Genomic DNA, 18,942 nt, shown 5'->3' with positions numbered 1-18,942 from the left:
CTAGTTACAGTGGTTTTTTTAAAGTCAATAATCCCATCAGCACTGCCTCATATCCCTAAATTCTCCAGAAATGGAGTTGCTTCTGAGCCACATGACGTAACTGTAAAGAGCAGTAGCATAAATAAGTAGTTTCACGTATGTTTACAAGTAAAGGATGCAATAAGCATATACTGCTCCAAATGTTTGCTTTATCGAAATTTTCTAAAAGTGTGCTGAACCTACGACAATTATTTGGTAAGTGGACATAGTACCAAAAGTCCCCTTGAGTACTTGTGGTATGCCCACAGGTCACACTGCTTCTCTCAGCAGTTATCAGAGAAGCTTCTTTTCATGATAGACAGTGGTCAATACAGAACTTCACAACAGATCCATGCACAGAGAATGGAGTGCTGAGGAGTTCTGAACCTTAAGTTCAACTAGACCACACCCCTTTCCCCCTGGGCTCCCGTATCATCATCACGTATGAGTAGCTGAGAGGTTGTTGGAGCCAGAGGTAATAATGGAGGGGTCCTGCAGAATTGTTTTACAGACATGGCAGGACAGTTGCACAGAGGAGCACACAGCCCCTATGACTGTGCACAAGATCTGCACAAAGCAAGCCAATCAAAAAATCCCAGCATGGATAGGGGAAGGAGGGAGTCACGAACAGCTGAGGAGCTGTTGGCAACTGATGCCTGCTGGTGGGGGCAGAGTTGGTTTCCTTTAGGGATGGTCCTTGATAGCTACCCATGCTCTTGTGGATGGCCTTACTTCCATACATGTACTGGCAGCACCAAGTTGCCTCAGAGGTTTTAATAAAGAAAAGCACATGAAATACAGAGGGAAAAGTAGAGGAGAGTATGCAGGGGATGAAGAGAAGGAAAATGCAAGTGTATTTGATAAGAATACATTATATATGTGTGTATGCAATTCTCAATAAAAATTAATAAAGGCAAATCTGTCCAAAATACATTTTAAAATATCCACTGAGAAGACAGAAAGTGTGTTGCGTGTGTAGATAAAGCAAGCTAAGATATCTGAAAAGACTGCAATGAAGTTGCCTACAGGAGCATGGTACAGATGACCATGCACTCACAGGAGAAGGATCTAGTCCTACATTTTACAGCAATGCTACCGTTCAGAATTACCCAGAATGCACAAGTGCACCTGCCCAAAGACACATGTTGGTAGGATGAGTCATAAGCTGTTACCCAGTAATGTGACTAACCAAGGACTTCAGGCTCAATAAAAGCTATCTCATGACATTTTAGTTCTGTGTCTATCATAAGGAAAGTATGTTCAGTTTTGAGAATAGTTTTACCAGTTTCAGCACTGTTGAGGTCTACAAGGCTCTTTTCTATATTCCTCTTTGGGATTTCTGTATTTTCTTACACATTCAAAAAGAAGGTCTGAAAATTCCTTTTTATCTGTAAGCTTATATATATATATATATATATATATATATGTGTGTGTGTGTGTGTGTGTGTGTGTGTGTGTGTGTGTGTGTGTATAATAGAAATCAGACAAATATTGGAATTTTTGATGTATTTGATGAAAATAAGAAAGTGTGTTTTAAAGAACTTATACAGTTGTTTCAGACAATTAGTTGATTCCATTTTTTAATTTAAGAAATGTTTGTTTTTACAAATGATGGTTTTACAGTATGATATTTTTCAAAGCATTTCTGTATTTATAAAATACCTTATTGTTTAAAATTTTTCAAATTTTCTGATACAAGTCATATTTTTTTTAACTCCTATTTAGGACAAATCTTAAAGCTCCTTGTGCATATAAAATATTTCTTTCCTATTTTTTAACTCTCTATTGTATATAGCATTCTTAAAAATATATCATTTCTTTCAGGAACCATTTTTCTTAATTTAATTCAGAGATCACCAATAAAGATATTACAAGAACAACAAGGAAGATTTCCTATTAGTTATTTTAGAAAATGTTTGTCAGAATTATAGTTGGTGATTTTCTATTAGTAATCTTAGAAAAAGTTTGTCAGAGTTTTAGTTTGTTATCAGTGTTCCATGTGTACAAAGAGAGATGCACATATAGATAGACACATACCTGTAGATATAAATGCACATGATTGTAACACATGAACACTTGGATGGGCATAATTGTATTCTGTGAATTTTCACATCCATCCATCCATTCAAAACTATACTTCAGTATTCTTGAGAGAAAATAATCATGATCTATATTTTTATCATTTTTATTTTTCTGTATGTGTGTACGTGTGCCTGTATGAATTTATGTGTATGATATTAGTGCTGGTGCTCAAGGAGGCTGAAGGGAATTGAAATCTTTGGAATTGAAACTACAAGGTTGTGAGCCACCTGCTGTGGGTGCTGAGAATTGAACCTAGGTATATACATGGTCAAGATTTCAGAACAATTTGTAAGATCAGGAGCTACATTTTAAACCTATTTAGTGATAAATTTATCATAAATATGTGCTTTGATTCATTCTTAACTCATCCAAACTTCATTACAGGCAGAAGCGTGAGTTTTAAGCTGAGTTGGCACGAAGCAAGCACTTTTGCTCTTCTGTCTATTACATGATTCCAAATTGTATTTTCTCTGCTATGTCTATCGAGTGGCTAGACCAGTATCTAGCAGCAAGCTGTGCTACGCCTTCTCAAAAGAACCTTCAAGGAAATAACCTGCTGCTACCTTTCTTATCGTCTTTTCAAAAATGTAGCATCTCTGTAAACTCCTAGAAAGATGATTATTTCAGGAAATTTCTCAAGAGCAAGAATAATGAGCAAGAATAATGTTGTTTTTGATAAACTGTTAAGCATGAAATGTCTCTTGGCTTTGCTTTTTGATTGAGACTCCATTTCAGTGTTTAACTCTGTATCTATTTTAATCATGTAAAAAAAAACATGATGGCTACAACTGTTATGAACTAAAAGTAGAAATCAATACATTACAGATGCAAATACATCCACGGGTAAAAGGGGATCTTGTAGGTGAAGAGACCAGTGAAGGAACATGAAACCAAGTAATACATAACTCTTATAAATTTCTAGTCTACATGGCTCCTTGGATATGTGAAAACTTCTACTGATTTAGTAGCCATCTTGATGCAAAGGCTTTGACCTGGGGCCTCAGCTGTATTTCTAGACAGTCTTGTGTAGCAGATTAACAGCTAACACCATCCTCAAATGACGTTTCATTCCTATAAAGCAAGTTTGACATCCTTCAAAAGGTAAGCACATAAACAGAGGTGTTTTTTCAATAGTTAGGACACAAGGAAAGCACATGGCATTTATTAATTCTTTCATTTCTTTCACACTGTGGAGTAAAGCATTAAGCATATTGATAATTGCTTGTAGTCATATTATCACCACTACCCAGAGACCCTAGAAGCATGGTAAGAAATTAATAAACACTTGAGGATTTATTGATGCTTATGTTATTTATTTACTGGGTTTGCCGGTTATTGGCTACAAAGAAACAATGCTACACAAGAATACTTTAATTTATTAGGCAAGTTCTTTACTACTTAAATATTTGGTTTTGGCGTTTCCATATGACATCTACTTTCTTCACAAATATAATGCAAATCATTGTACTGTAAATAAAATCTCTCGTGTTTCTAACTAACACCAGATAAAACATCAGTTGCTCTTCACAATGAACAGTGTACTGCTGTAGGCACTACTATCCCTCAATTCAGTCACTGTCTGCATGTAGTCATTAATCATTTCAGAGAATATTTTCAAAAAAATCCTTAACTATTCTATTAAATTGTGAAAAATGTTTATATGATTTTTGCATACAACTTTAATGTGTTTTTAGATCTATGAGCTTCCTCTTTAACCTTTAGACTCATGACTAAATATACATTGCAATCTAAATAACTCCAAATTTTATTATTATTATTACTATTATTGTTGTTGTTGTTATTATTATTATTATTATTATTATTGATAATCAGTTGTCACTGATCCTCATTTGATGTGTATTCTCTAGACAATCTACTAGACAATCAACTGTATCATTTTGGATGTCACTGAAATTCACGCATCTGTTTAACCGCCCTAGTGAGGCTCCTTGCCTTGACTACTTCATCAAGTGCTCTCGTTTCATTTTACCTAGTATTTTGCTTCTTCTGTCTCTGAGTAGATTTTTTAAGATAACAGCAGTCCTGGCAGAAGCAGAATCTGCCAGCTAGCTCATGAAGGCCTCTTTTAGCTGGTCAGCACCACCATAATCCTTAGACAAGTGTGGTTGCCATCTATTTTGGCAATGCTGTAGTCTTTTGAAGACACAGACAAGAGGAGCCAATCTGGAGGCCACGGGGGCCATGGCACCTATTTGTATGTCTGGATACCTTGATCCTATTGGGAACAAACTTGGACATGATGCATGCAGCTTTTCTTGGAAAACCCCAAATATGGGGTCACCAAAAACCTGGAGACTCTCTCTCCTCGGAAGTGAATGCCTTGCTCGGGTCACTTAATTGATAACCTTCTGTTTAGAAGATGCAGTGTTGTGAGCAAAATCCCAATATTTTACATATTCATATTACTCCAGATAGGCTTTAGAACAAAGTATCTTAAAACAATAACAACAACAACAACAACTAAAAAGGAGCAAAGGGAAATGCTGGTATACGTTTCAGGATGGGCAGGTACTTTATTTTAAAATGTGGGTCGGAATCCATGAAAGGTATGCAGTTCGCAGTGACATTTTACCATTAGCAAAGTCCCTCAGGATCCCTGCCTGGATCCCATGAGCTCTTTCTTAATTTTGGCTCATCTACATAGTCTAATCAATTGCTTTTTAAGGTACCATTGGACTACCAAAGGGAAGACATGTGTCCCACTCTGCCAACAATAGCGGCGAACGGTCAAAATAAATACAAAAAAAGCTAAATGTCAAATCCTTAAAGAATAGATTAGCTTCCATGATAACTGTTTCATCCGTTTTAATTTTTTTTAATTAATTGATTTATTTATTTATTCACTTTACATCCTGATTGCAAACCTTTCCTCTTTTCCCAGTCTTCCTCTCCCCCAGTCTCCCCCCTCTCCTCCTTCTCAGAGAGTGGGGAGGACCCGTATGGGTACCAACCCTCCCTGGCACATTAAGTTGCTGCAGAACTAGGAGCATCCTCTCCCACTGATCCGAGACAAGGCAGCCCACTTAGCGGAAGTGGGAGCCAAAGGGAGGTATCAGAGTGAGAGTGGGCCCCTGCTCCAGTTGTTGGGAAATCCACGTGAAAACCAAGCTGCACATCTGCTACATATGTGTAAGGGCCTAGATCCAGTCCATGCAAGCTTTTTGACTGGTGGTTCACTCTCTGTGATTCCCCAATGGGCCCAGGTTAGTTGACTCTGTAGGTCTTCTTGTCCTTAACCCTTCGGGCTCCCTCAATTGTTCCCCCAGCTCTTCCATAAGACTCCCTGAGCTCTGCCTAGTGTTTGGCTGAGGGCATCTGCATCAGTTTCCATCAGTTGCTGGGTGAAGCCTCTCAGAGGAGTTATGCTAGGCTCCTGTCTGCAAGCAGAGCAGAGTAGCATTAATAGTGTCAGGAATTGGTTTGCTTCCATGAGATGGGTCTCATGTAGAGCTAGTCTTTGATTGGCCATTCTCTCCGTCTTTGCTCCATCTTTGACCCTGCACCTCTTGTCACCAGGACAAATTTTGGGAAGGTTTTTTGTGGGTGGGTTGGTATCCTTACCCATTCACCGGAAGTCATGATCAGTTTTGTAAACCAATTCCTGTATCAAATTCCCATTCATTCTCTCAGCTTTGAAGGGGGAAATAAAGGAAACATCTATATTATAGCAAAAAGCTTAATGTTAAAAAGTTCAAATAACAATTCGGGTCTGAGGATATGAAGTGTGATTGTAATCTTTTTGATAGTACATTTGATTGATTAAACACATCAATATCCCCAGGAATTGTGAAAGTGTGTGGGAGAGACACTTGGATGGCAGGAACCGCTCTGGTTTTATTTGCAGGGGAGATACTTTTGAGAGCTTTTTCCAAATCTTCTTGGGAATATTTTCAAATTAGACTGTTAGAATTTGGTCCAAATAATAACATTTCGACTATTGTAAGGACATTGCCTATACAGATATTAGATGTGCGGCTTTTAGGGCTTTTTTAGGAAAAGCTGGAGTCTTGCATTTTTCTTTATATTTTCACTTCCATGTGTTCTCTTCTTAACCCAGAAACTGTTGGTTTGGAGATCTGAGTTCTTTACGCATGTCTCGTGGCATTAGTAAATTCAGCAATAGACTTCAGGAAAAAATACTTGATCCTGAAGACAAGAAAATCTACACACATTCTATTATATGCATATCCTAATTTTATGATAGGCTTCCTACACAGTCAAATCAAAACCATAAACACTGGCTGCTCTACAACACTGGGCCTTTTGGCTCAGCTGGTTCTGTTTAATTGAAAACAAAATATTCCATAGGCACACTTTTGCCTTCTTCTTTCTCTTCTAACAAGGATAAACAACACATATAGGAGGAGGAAAGACACAAAGGAGCTTTTTGTTACTGCTGCCAATGGCATAGTAGTGCTTATTCTAATTCAATATGAGGACTAAAACAGGAAAAAGATGATGGCAAATTGTATTCATTGCACAGAAACGCATCCTAAAGCTAAATAATGCTGAAAAATTAGCTTAAATTATGGGTGTTTGATTTTATATTTCTAAAATACCAGCACACTAGCAAATTATTATACAAGTATAATTAAGGTCATGGGAAATAGAAAACAATTTATTTGTATTATAAAATGTACACAACAATAAAAAGTTAGACTAGTGCCCTGCTTCCATTCTTTATTTAATAAACTCTTGCCGCATGCACCCTATAAGCTAAACATTACCCAAAACACCAAACACAGCAGCAAGCAAACTTGTTTCCCTTTGGGGGAATATTCCAGTAAAGGAAAGATGATAAACAAATAAATGCTCATACTGCAATCGGAAAAAAAAGAAAGAAAAAGAAAATGTTATAGAGGAAATAATGCAGAAATAAGTAAAACAAGAAGGCAATTTTCAGTCTCTTATAGTATTGTGAAAGGAAGCTTGCCTGAGCGTGGGACATGTAAGACAGTCTAAAGAAGACCAAGGGAAAAATAAGTTTGATATCCTCAAAGCACATCTTGGGTAGAAGAAGGAGTGGGAAGCCAAGCAACTCACATAGGCAAGAAGGACAAAGTAAGAGAAGGGTAATATGTTGAGAACAAAGAACAAAAAACAAAGCATATGTAGAGAGGACAAAGTAATAGAAATTATATACATATATATATATATATACACACACACACACACACAGAGAGGAAGGACTAAGCAAGGGAGATTGAGGTGTCCAGTGAGGTGGACGCCAAGAGAGAATGTCCAGTGTAAAAGTATCACGGTCACAAGGAGATACCAGGCTGATTTTCACTGATCTTCAATGGTAATGGCGCCCAAAGTCCTAGGCAGATAGCAGCTCTCTGGTGACATTCCTACATCCCTTGGTAACTGGGAGTGAGCACCTCTGCGAAGGCCTGTCAAGACACACCAAGCCTGCACTCCTACTTGAGCTACTTTTGCTCCAAACTGAAAGAGAGTAATGAGAGATAGGGCACTTTTATTTTTGCTGTGCTGGCTTAATCGCAAGGGATTATGGTATATCTTCATTCTGGGACGATCTGATGATGGAGAGTGAGAAACTGACGTTTGTTGGAAAGTAAGAGACCCCTTGTGGAGGGCTCGCTCTTCGGGAGTACAGATGCATAACCATAGGTGTGAGCACAGAATATATGGGTACCTGCATATATGGCTGTGTTGATAGAGAGGTGAAAATTCTGTTCTCTGATGCTCACAGCAGTTTTCGTTTAAAAAAAAAAGCGAGAATGCAAGACAAAGGAGAATGGTGGGAATTTAGGAGGCAACTGAACTGGAAAAATGAAAGCTATACTTCTGTGTAACATTTACAGTGAGATAGCCCTGCCCTGTGTCTACCTGTGGCTAGTACCGCAAGGTGTAAGCATAGAGTAAGTAGAGATTCGGTGTGGACAAGCCTTGGAGTGGACACGAAATTACTGCAGATCGCGTACATGTCATTAACTGACTGTCGATAGCAGTGATATTATGGCAAGATGAGATTCAAATCAGACTTGGCTTCAAGGTAGGCCAAGGAGCTATGCCATCTGAAAAGCGGAGATGGGAAACCATCTCAACTCTAGGTTGAATGAAAAGATGTCCAGGGAAAGGAAACCAGCAACCTCTCAAAAAGGTTAGAGCAGGGAGGAGAGGAGAGGGAGGTGTGCATGAAAGAAGTGACAGTCACAAGCAAACCCCATGGTAACTGGATACCCGGGGCCCGTGTTTGTTTGGTTTCCTTGTTTCCGACAGGGTCTTACTACATGGCTCATGTTGGCCTTGAACTCATGATCTTTCCGCTTCAGCATCTAAAACTCTAGGTTGTAGGTGTGAGAGTCCCCGTATTCATTTTAAACATGTCTTAAACATTAACATGCTATACTTGCTTCTAAAAAGACTCAGGGCCATCTTAGGATTCAAAGTGAGTTCAGAGTGTCTCAAGGTGTTCCCAGTCTTAGTACCAGGAGTGTTCCAAGTGTAAGTCCAAAGACTCCCTCTAGAAATTAAGGCAAGCTCATAGATCAGCTCTTTTGTGAAACCAGAAACAAGTTGCACACTTACACAATCAATGCAAGATACAATAGTGAAAGAGCATATGCATTCTCATTCGAATAGGAGAAATAAAACATCATCAGATTAGGAGTCTACCAAAGACAGACTGAAACGCAGCAGGGCAAATCTTGAATCCAATAGATCAGCATCTGGCATTGAGGGCACACAGGGTCATGATGTGAGCTCTCAAGCACGGTGCCCGCCTCATCTTAGTGATCTTGCCACGTCCCACCTGCATCACCACTTTCATGGGCTGGTTCTGTGAGCTGCCTTCAGCTTTGCTTGGTAGGCCTTCCACAACGCTAGCATTTAAAACTTGCTAGGGTGTCCATTTGATTTTGGGGAATTAACCTTTACAACTTTATATATTGTTCTCTTAGGGGCTGCATATAAGGACGTCCAACACAACAATATAGTTAAGGACTTTGAAGTCTGAATGGAAGCCTTTCAGTCTGCATTAATTCAGGATAATACGCATGATGTCATACAGTCTTCCCCACTACTAATAGATTGCACCATAAGACAAAATAAATCTTTTTCCCTTTAAGCTACTTGTGTGAACGTTTTGTGACAACAACAAGCAAGCTAACTGAGACTGGTACCAGCAAAGGGTTACCATTTCTGGTTATGAATCTGTTGGTCTAGCTCGGTAACCTTGGATGACAGCACCATGGGCCTGTGAGGGTCTGGAGAGTTCAAGGTGGAAAGACACTTTACTAGAAAGTCCTATGCAGGGAAGATGTGCTTCTCAAAGCCACCTGTTCCCAAACTGTTGAAGCCCTTTACCCTTCCCTTCTCGGAGAATGCTCCAGCCAAGTCAGTAGATGCCATACAATTCTAATATAAAGGTCTTCTTTTTAATGACCCAAAATTTCTTCATCAACCACACCATGCTTGGCAGCAACTTCCAATGGTCTTCCCTGGGAAATCTGCAAGGTCTTCTGTTATCCATGTGGCTTCTTTATCCTAATTTTAGGTTCATGTTTAACAAATCTGTGCTGGAATGCCTTGAAAATTTCCTGTGCTAGAATAACCAGTCTTTCATTTTTATGCTTAGCTTTTATACCATCTAAGGACACAGGCCAAATATAGACAATTTTCCTAACATCCACTGCCTCTAGTCTAATGCCCAGTAGAATTCTGACTCCCGTGTTAAGATCTAGGAACAAGTTTTTTTTTTACTTTATTAATTTATTCTTGTTACATCTCAATGGTTATCCCATCCCTTGTATCCTCCCATTCTTCCCTCCCTCCCATTTCCCCCTTATTCCCCTTCCCTCTGACCATTCCTGAGGGGGATTACCTCCCCCAGTAAATGTTCATAGGGTATCAAGTCTCTTCTTGGGAACAAGTTTTATGACCCGTATTCTGATCAGCATTCTAAGCTTGTGAACCCCTTATTAGAATCGCCCACCAAGATTTTCTCAGTGCATTCCAGGCTTCTGAAATTCCTCCCAGAGACCGGTCCAAACTGTTTGAAGACCTACATCATTTCGTCTTCTCTATATATCTGACTTGATTGACATACTCCTACACCTCAGCTCCTTTGTTTTCAGTGTTTCTTTATAATAATAAATAACCCCTAGCAAACAGTATTGCATCGCTGGCCTTATATATATAGTTTTCTCCCAGGAAGAGATTGTATCACATCTTCATCTCCCCCACAACTTCATGTGGCCGTCTGTGAGTAAATGCAGTCCACTTAACATTTGTCGGTGGTGCTTACTGAATTGAATATTATCTTAATGCTTAGTATTGTGAATCTTTCAGTTCTTTAAGTAAAAGAAAAGCACAGAGATCTTATTAAGATGCATGCATCAATACATCTCCTGAATGTATATGCTAAAATGAACACTGGAACTATGCTTAATGAAGTACATATAAAAGTACTCTTAAATATAATTATTAAAACACACCCCCAACTTCATTTTAAAGTACGTGTTATATATTCTAATAAAACATAGATATGAATGATAACTTCTTATAATAAGATATGTTTTATTCCCTAGGCTTTGTATCTTGTTATGAATATTTTAGCTTACTTAGACTAGAGAAGAATACTTTTTAAAAGGCTTAATGGTGCAGAATTGTCACATTTTTTAAAAAAAAATTATCCCAGTTGTGATTTTATGTCCAATTATGCACAGAAGAGCAGTAGTTCCACCAACTTAGCTGGATGAGTGCTCTGTGCAACACCAGTGCTAAGACTGAGAGATTGTTACATATACTGTTGAAAGTCGCTTGGAGTCCTCTGTGCACATCTCAGCTTATTAGATGGCCCTTGTGCCTTATCATCAGCAAAGGCATTCTCTAGTAGGCCAAACATGGAGACCTCTCAGCCCAAATTCTGGGGATTTTACAGCTCCTTTCAAAACAAAACTATTGGCGTAGAATTGTACACTATTTCTGAGGTATCTGTTGCAGCTATTTTTTTAAAAATACAATAAAGTACTGTTAACTGTCACTAATTAATCAAGACTATCCAAAGTCAAATGTTTGGATTATAATAATGTTACTATTCTCTAGTTTGTAATCCCCTTTGCATATAATATAGAGAAATATCAACTGTCCAAATGTAATGTTCTTGTTTCATTGACACTCATGTGTGAAACACAGTTTCTGCTTCTAAAAATCCTATGGAAGTGCTACAGTGGTAGAAGTGTTAGGCTGGCATGCCACGTGCCCTTGTTCACTCACACAGCCAAGCTAAGTAAATAAAATCCACAAATAGGAAGGTGGTGGATGAACATTTCTTTAGTGGGTTTTATGGGGAAAGCCTTTACAGTTACCAGACAAGGTTTTTGTTTCATTTTCTTTCTTGTCCTTCTTGTTGATGTTTCTGACGAATTTTGGTCAGTGGGAACAAAGAATCCCATTAAAGTCCCCAGTTTCTCAGGAAGACGTCCACAAGCTAAAACCCAAAAGCACTTGCCTCTGTTTCCCTCTGCTGCCGGTCACAGCCTCTCAGTCACCCCAAGGAGATCATACTTGTTATTATAGTGCAGAGTGTTAGCTGAAGAATGGCCTCTGTTTGCCCTTCAGGTCCCTCAACAGAATAATGCAATGTTCAAAACATTTTACTTTCCTCTGAAATATATGAATGCTTGAATGAACCCAAAGGGTCTGTGGTGGTGGTGGGAGAAACCTTTAAATAGCAATTAAGGCATTTTTTATTTCAGCATATAAAGACAAGGGAATGTAATGGTTTTAATAATTAAGGATGCAGACTAATGCACACATTTCGCAATACTAATAAAAACTTCCTGTTATCATCTTTGGTTTTTAAGGACGAAGAAGGCATTTCCTTTAACGCACTTCACTGCTCGCCTTGCCAGCTCTGCTCAGCCTCCGAATTTGATAACAACATTTCCAAATTGCGAAACTAAAAAAAAAAAAAAAAAAAAAAAATAGGATTAAAATTTTAGCTAAATCCAAATTTCTCAGTCAGTTAACCCAGAGGTTAAGTGCTACAGCACTTGACCTAAGAGAGAGTTTGGTCCCTCGCATTTATGAGGCCCGGGTCTAAAGAATAAAGAGAGCGCTTTTCTTTTTCTCTTTTTTAAAGAAGCCACATGTAATGTTCCCTGAGTTAAGTTTTACCATTCATAATGAATGCAGTCTCGCCATTCAAATGCGACCATAAGTACACAGAAGATAAGAATTTAATTAAATGTAGATTAAAACCAAACAGGAAAACACACTAGCTGATAATTTTATCCCATCCTCTGGCCATATTTTTTATACCTCCTTCTTGTTCTTCTTTGGGCTATAGCTTATCAACATGCCGATAGTACCATAACTCATCACATCTGATGGTGCGGCGGAAATGTGCAAGCTCTCTGCTTGGAGTTTCAAGGCACTTAAAATGCAAAGCATGTAAATGTCTCTGTTAAATATACCAGTGTGGTAACACCGGTGCAAAGGAGGTGATGCTGAAGGGATCCTTAGACCTCTTACACGAGGCATTAGTAATGCCGAGCAGAAAACGGAATTTCTCAGTAAAACCAAATCACACACGTTCACACTGACGTGTTGTGGCTTAATATTTTGTGTGAGTTCCTTCAGGGGGTGTCAAGTTTAAATGACACTTAACTTGCTCAGTATGGAGGCATTTGTGTTTTTTTTTTTTTTTGAGAGGGGAAGATATTTCTCTGTCATTGATCACAATGCAGCAACAATATATTGTGCTTGAATACAGTTACTCTTATCCTTATATAAAATGATCTCTGGTTATTCATATGTACCTATTGGGTTGCGAAATCCAGGATACACAGGATCAACTGTAAATTTGGGAGGATCAAGGTATAGCTATCAAGAAAAATTAGATATACTGTTGGATACTTAGTGATATTTTTCTAAAATAATTTATAACAAGAGGCAGTTAGGAGTTTTAAGCAATCCCTGTCTTTGTGGAGGAAGTATCTAAACCAAGTACAATAATTTCATATTTGAAAGAATACTTTTGGTTTGTCCCAGGTGTGATTGTCCATGCGTTGTGAAGTGTGCAAGCTAAATGTGTGAAGTGCTGAACAGCACAACTGACACACTCTTACATTTGTACTCTCCACATTTAGTTTTCTTTTGTTGCTGTGGCTTCGTTTGGAGCTTGGGTTTTGGTTGGTTGGTTATTTTGCCAGCAAGCACAAAGTGTTGGGGGCTTTTGGAAAATAAGTCAGTGGCTTCCATGAATCCTTTGTTTTATTTTGTGATACAATTCTTGCCTGATTCTAATGAGTAGAGCTTTCCAAGTAGAAGATTTCTTCTAAAACGCATGCTTTTTAAAGGTAATTTTGATGTTCTTGACAGTTTGGATACTAAGCCAATGTTGCCATTTTGCCTGCAATAATGACTCTCACATGATCATTTTGCGCTCGGTTGCTGTAGCACAGTGTTTTGGTGTAACTGCCACCTTTACCTGAAATCAGCAGATAAAATGATAAACTTAATTCTAAAAGATTCCCAAAATTTAACATCTATAGAAACAATGTTTAATGTGGTAAACCTGTATTTTCTTGACACTAAGCCACTTTAAAAAAAAAAAAGCAAGATTCACAGTATGGACATAAGCTGAGGTGCATGGTAGGGTCAGGGTGAGGCATGCTGGCTTTGTGCACACACTGAGGCGTCTGTGATTATCACTAACTGTCAGTGTTGTCCCCTTTTCCTTTGGACTCTTTTCCAGTAAAGAGTAGTTTTACTGCTTATATTAGGTAGCAGTAAGGCAAAATTATAGGAAGAGAACCTTTCTAGACTTTCACATTAAAAAGTGACAACATGAAAACAAAAAATGAAAAAAGGTAAATGTGGGGTTTTACAAGAGAAGATTAAAGGCATTACTAATGAACATTTATATAAAGAGGAAACTTCTGTGTATATATCTATGTGGCATATAGAAAGCAAAACAATCAGTACATCTTTCCAGGACCATGAAAAGCAACTTAAGAAGAAACAAAGTTTCTCTGGCACATCATGAAAGTAGAGCTACATTTCTTGAAACAAGCCTAATAAATAACACCTCTTTCATCAAATATAAACTTGATGGTCAAAGGAGAAACTCTCCTGGGCAACTCTATCAGCTCCTCCCTGGTTGTGGCCCTACCTTCCATCCATTTCCCGTGGTAAGCCTGAGCCCCCCGCTTGCCTGGGAAAACACTTACAGGTTTCTTCCTGCTCTCTGTGCCCAGAAGAAGGGGTGCTTGTTGTAACAATTAACCTACTTCTTACCATAGAAAAGAAAGAAGAGAAGGAAAGAGGGAATGGAGAGCTGAGAGGGAGGGAAGAAAGGAAGGACAGACAAAAGATCAGAGAGAGAAGGAGAGGGGACTCGGAGCCAGAAAAATGATGTTCTGTCATCCTTAGATATTGCCACCCTAGACTCAGTGCCAATGGCAGAAAATTTGAATGGGCATATCAAATACTAAAGGAATAAAAAATCAAGAGTTTGTAAGATTTCAGCTGAGCAATAACAGTAGGTGCAAGGTCAGAAAACAAAGGGCATCAAATTTGTATTGGCTAGTGCCTTATCCAAGAAAAGGCAGGAAAACAGAAATTGATATTTAATGCATACTTAGTTCAAGGCTTTATGCCATTTTATTAAAATCCCTAAAATCTTTGTAGACAAAAGTATATTTGCATTTTATGATTCAGAAGCTATTTGAAAAAGTTTAGGTAACTGGTGTACCTATTGACAGTATTTTTTTAATGTTTTTTTAATTAATTTATTCTTGGTACATCTCAATGGTTATCCCATCCCTTGTATCCTCCCATTCTTCCCCCTTATTCCCCTCCCCTATGACTGTTTCTGAGGGGGACTTCCTCCCCCTGTATCAAGCCAAGGACGATACAGGCGGTAAAATTTAAACCCCTACCAAGATCTAGCCAATGGACAGAACATTCTGCACAATTGAGTGGAGAGTGGGATATGACTTTCTCGTGTACGCTGGTGCCTCATATTTAACCATGTCCCCTGGAGGGGGAGACCTGGTGGCACTCAGAGGAAGGATAGCAGGCTACCAAGAAGAGACTTGATACCCTATTGACAGTCTTACAGTGATGTACACATGACAGTCCTACAGTGGTGTACACATGACAGTCCTACAGTGGTGTACACATGACAGTCCTACAGTGGTGTAATCATGACAGTCCTACAGTGGTGTACACATGACAGTCCTATAGTGGTGTACACATGACAGTCCTACAGTGGTGTACACATGACAGTCCTACAGTGATGTACACATGACAGTCCTACAGTGGTGTACACATGACAGTCCTACAGTGGTGTACACATGACAGTCCTACAGTGGTGTACACATGACAGTCCTACAGTGGTGTACACATGACAGTCCTACAGTGGTGTACACATGACAGTCCTACAGTGATGTACACAGGCATATTTATTTATCACATATACCTGTATGCAAAATTCCAGCCATTTCCGACACCATCTATCTCATTTCTATCAAAATTGCTTTATTAACTCAATATTTTTATGTTTAAATTACAATCTGTATGGGAAGGTATTTAATTTTAGTTTTGGAATTAGTACACAAAATTAGATTGTACATTTTTAAATCAATACTACTAACAGTTGATAAAATAGATTGATATACTATCTTTAACAAAATTTTGATATCCACGCATGTTAGTTATGTACTGAGAAGGTAGTCCTTCCCAGTGTTACTAGGGTTACTTGCAACACTAACGATATTCACCCTATATCCTTCACATGTCAATGGTGATGATGCTTCATTGGTTGCTGTAGTTTGAAGTGCTTTTAAAGGTGGGAAATGAGCAAGACTAATGTTCACAATTAACTTGTCCAAAGGAAGAACACTGCACAGACACGACCTGCATTGCCAAGAGGGACACTGGGGAAAACTTACAAAAAAGAGCATTTTCATAAAAGCAGTTTACCTTGGGACAGAGCTTTAACACCACTCTTTGTCTTGGGGGAAAATGTTGTGCAGCATTGTACATGTCTAAGAAAAAGCAAGGCAGCTTTCCTTTTAGGCCTCCCGAGTCCCCTCTGCACTAACCATACATAAAACAGTAAAAGAAAGGCGAAGAGTGAAAACATTTCCCAACCACTAATCACACTGCAAGGGTTTAAACACTTTTACTAGTGCTCAATGCTGATTTATGCCTGTCTTCACAAACGGTGTCAGGATTACACAGGAAGATGAAAACGGTTTTCAAAAGTCTGTCTGGCCAAGAACCAATCATATTGTGCCCATCATTAACTTAGTAACAATAATGATAACAGCATCTAAGAACTAGAATATTTCTATTAATGAGTAGGCGTGGTGGACCTTCCTAGTAGCAGTGAGACTTTAAGTGATACTGGAAAGGGTAGGAGGAGCAGCAACACATTCCTCCCTGGAAAGGTAAGACAGCCATGGATGCTGTGATGCTGACCTCAAGACTTGCAACCTGCCACATTCTAGGAAGCTAGTGTTGTGCTATCAGAATTATGCCTGGGGAAGAAGGGGCTACAAAGTGTAGAGAAAACTCATCATATTTACTGCAAAATATAGTTTTCAATGTCTCACTGAGATAACATTTAGAAAGTAAAGTGGAACTGGGATCTCCGTGGCTGCTTACCTTCCTTCCTCATTTTCTTAAGCATAAAGAGAGGTTTATGAATGACGGAAGCTGTATTTAAGCAGCTCTTTAAATGGCTGCTGCTGTGGTATTTGACCTTAGGTGGATTCTTTTTTAGGTTTTTCTGCTGAATGTCTCTTTGGAAGCTAGATCTTTCCTGCACTTCTTATTTAAATGGCTTGCCTTAATGATCAGGACTCATAGGATTCAAAATTATGCAAAAGTTGAAAATAAAAATAACGTTAGTAGGATCCATATTTCTGAAATGCATTCATTATTGCATTTTGTAGTTCTCTCCAGATCATTACTTTGTGTGTGGTTTTCCTCATATTTCCAATTTTGTCTAATTCTCAGTCACAATTTTTACATTATAACCCACTGAAGACTTTATTTTTTTTTTCATTTCGGTAACCATTATTTGAATCATAAAAAAAATGCATTACTGTTTTCATAATGTACTGCTTATGTGACAGTTTGGAACCTTAATATTCTTTTCTGTAATGTGCCGGCTCCGCAGCCTATAAAAGAGACATAGTGTTTGTAATGTTTTTTACCCACAACAAATGATGTGATTCTGGGGTTTATGAAATGGCAGTAGTTTTCTAAATTTGTGGTTCTTCTGTGTTCTGTCGTCAAGAACAGTTGTACATCTGCTCAGCACAGACTTTCTGAGACTATGAACTTTAATTGAGGAAAAATAATGAGGGTTCAGGGACTACTGATGTGGAGTTGGTTGCAAAGCAGGTGCCCTGCCGCCAGATCAATGGATTATTTACTTCTTTGTCATAAACAGGAAACAGTTGGTTGTTTGTGGTGACTACATGCATATTTTAAAGCTCATGTACATATTTTCTCCCTCCTTGTCAGTGTAGAGCATTTAAATACTGCTTAGTTTATGATTTAGCCTATCTTTATAGAATAGGCAAACAGCTCGTGGTCTGTTTTAACTTTTCCTGGGTGAACTTTAGGAGTCATCTTAAGTATATGCACACCATCACCTGAGCTTTCAGCCCTTCGCTCCTCAGTTCATCTGGTGACAGTCATAAACCTCCACATAATTGCCTAAATATTGTTTTGCCTCTATTTATAGGCATTTGAATTTGGAAAACCCTTTTCTGTTGAACACATAGGTAAATCTAAGATATAAAATGTTGATGTTTCATAATTTTATTAGTGCACCAAGACCACTTATACATGTTTTGTAAGCCACCTGAGTACACTTTTCTTTTGACATAATTGTTAGGGAAGGCACAAAATCTTTTTACTGTAGCCATTCAGCAAGGCTGGCGTGATTTCAGAGGGTAAGTAATTTTTGAATATGTTGGAATCACCTTCAGTGCACCTGAGCAGGGCCAAGGGGACAAGATAGGGTCACCCGAAGAAGAGGGCCCCTCTCTTGTGGTTTCCCAGCAAAACAAATAGGGCAGCACTAAGACGCCTGCCATTAGCTGTCATCTCCACCTGTCATACAAGTGGTGGTGCCTATTTGTATCCTGGGAATTTAAAGCCTGGGTTCTGGAGCTCAGACGTTAAGTTGCAATGGCACACTTTGCGACATCAAAGTCTGATTTCAATGGTTAGACACTAAAGACCACTGAACCCACACTGAAACCACTATCTTCATGGAACAGTGCCGCAATCCACAACCCCAACACTCAAGATGCTGGGCCAGAAGGATTGTCAATGCCAGGGCAGCTCAGCTTAAGATACCTATTGAGGTCCTGTTTTTTTAAAAAAAGAGAACTAGGAAGGGAGAGAAGGAAGTGAGGGAGGAAGGAAGAGAGAGGAGGTTTACTCACAGAGTCCACCCATGGGCAGCTCCTCTGATCCCTTCAACGCTTCATACACCTGACGTCTTACCCATCTGCATTGAGGTTGGACCTTCTCTTGGCAAGGACCTTTGTCTTCATGATAACTCTCTCTGCATCCTTTAGAATTACTTTACAGCTGGCAGTCTGAATAACAATAGGACATACCACATGAGGAAAACAGATGTGTGCCTAAGAATAAGAATGTTCAACTTCTAAAATACAGATGAGTGACCCATAACCCATGACAGCCTTGTTCACCAATCTCAACATTTAAACATGTAAAACCCATTTTTTTATATCATTCCTCACGATCGATGCGTTCAGAACTCTGCCATGTAGTAACAGGAGCGACGCAGGTTCCCACCAA

The 18,942-nt window shown here is 38.8% G+C and overlaps 1 protein-coding gene across 2 annotated transcripts in view; it reads left to right on the top strand.

Annotated features, from left to right (window-relative positions):
• Positions 1-18,942, top strand: part of ZFPM2 (zinc finger protein, FOG family member 2) — a 439,131-nt gene that overhangs the window by 378,618 nt on the left and 41,571 nt on the right. The gene's annotated exons all lie outside the window — the stretch shown is intronic.

Source organism: Acomys minous (assembly GCF_964271855.1).
Source record: "Acomys minous genome assembly, chromosome: 12".
Lineage (NCBI taxonomy): Eukaryota > Metazoa > Chordata > Mammalia > Rodentia > Muridae > Acomys > Acomys minous.
This window is presented reverse-complemented; position numbering and strand designations above follow the sequence as displayed.